Here is a 1,778-nt window from a genome sequence, read left to right as displayed (position 1 = left end):
TCTATTATGTTGGCCTTGTTATAATCTCATCCATGATTTTATTCATGAAGTTTGTTAATTGCTGGCCATTCCTTGTATCAAGTTTTACGTGAATAGAAGAGTCTAATCTTGATATGATTTTGTCTTGTGAGACTCTCATTGCAAATTGGTATTCTTTTAAGTTCATTATTTTTAACTATCCCTTATATCAGGTTTTGGTGAATGAAAGTACTTTCAGGGAATAACAATTTACACCTCAAAATATTTTCACGCTTCGGTTGTGTTTTTCTTAAATGTTTCCTTAAATAAACTGCCTAGCATTTCTCTTGTTTTTTTTGTTTTAGAGATTCGCAGCACTGTGACATGCCTAAACTGAGGAGGTGCAGTTTGGGGCGTTACATCTACAATGGGTTTTAAATTTCTAGGCAGCTTTGCAACATAATGAACTTACATAATGACATATGACATGATTCAAATGTACATAGGTTATACAAAATCTTATTACACGATAATAAATGATTAACTAACATTATCATAGGATATGACATTAGAATATCAAAGAGGGACGTCATTTCTTGCCTGATTGGAAACAAAGTCCAACCATTTATTTTTGTTATCGAAAATGGAAAAAATGTATAGTTGAATACCATTCCTTTTAAACTTTTATTGGCTCCCCTCATCCCTTTACATCTCTCATTTTGCAGTTTTGATACTGTTTTCACTTTCTCATTAGCCTTACCAACCACTTCAATACAAAGTTAAAAACAGCAAAAAACAAAGCGAGGGTGAATATCTGTTTTGGAGAAAAGATTTTACAAGAGAGGAGAATTGGCTGAAAAAAATACTTAAAAGGTGGTAGTGGTTTCTCTGATCAGGTTTAACAGCATAAGGTGAAAACGTAGCGAATTGATCTATAAGCTATTTGGCCTATAATATCTCATACATATAACGCAGAGCTGACAGCTTAGGCACAGATATATTCATTATGTAGTATCTCATTCATAACCAAAAGCTAACAACTCAGACACTCATCATTTTAAACTAAAGAACTCATGGATATCATGTATATATATTGTCCACAACATCATTTCACAAAAAATTAAAAGGGATTTTTATAGTCCACAAAACTTACTTGTCCACAACATCTTGCCATTCACTAGTAGCTGATAGTCGCCTCTTTAACGAATCCAACCAGTAAACCTTCTTTCGGTGCGGATCTACTACCGATAAGGTCCAATGATTACTGTATATATGCCACAAACAAAACAGAATGTATCAATCTCATAAAGCAGTTTATACATGTATATATTTTTCCATTACATATCAAATGCATACCCTAAGTTATGAGGCACCAAAAAAATCTGGTCGCTGGTCCCATCTTTGAAACGATTCATTAAATTCTTAGAGTATTCAGTTGGAGTTTAGACATACAGTGACCACTGCTATAAGCGGTCTTGACTCTTGATTCACTATAATGCAAAATAGACCATACGTCCATAACTATATAGCAATGAGTGGGCAAGTCTTCAATCATTTCAACCCAAACTTAAGCAGATACTTAGAATAGGGTCTACAACAAATAAGCATAAGCAACATCAAAAGAACTTGCAGACAAGGTGCTCATCACCATTTTTCTGTTGCATGTTGAGGAGCTAGAGCTGCTAGACTGCTAGAGTTACATTAGTGAGAAACTAAATTACAGATGGACAGTTAAAGTCACGATATCGGTTGGAAGAACATTACATGGGCTAGCTCAACCAGATAATTAAACCCAGGCCATGAGTTCTATATCCAGAACC

The sequence above is a fragment of the Fragaria vesca genome, linkage group LG2 (genome assembly GCF_000184155.1).
Source record: "Fragaria vesca subsp. vesca linkage group LG2, FraVesHawaii_1.0, whole genome shotgun sequence".
NCBI lineage: Eukaryota > Viridiplantae > Streptophyta > Magnoliopsida > Rosales > Rosaceae > Fragaria > Fragaria vesca.
Note: the sequence above shows the minus strand (reverse complement) of the source record.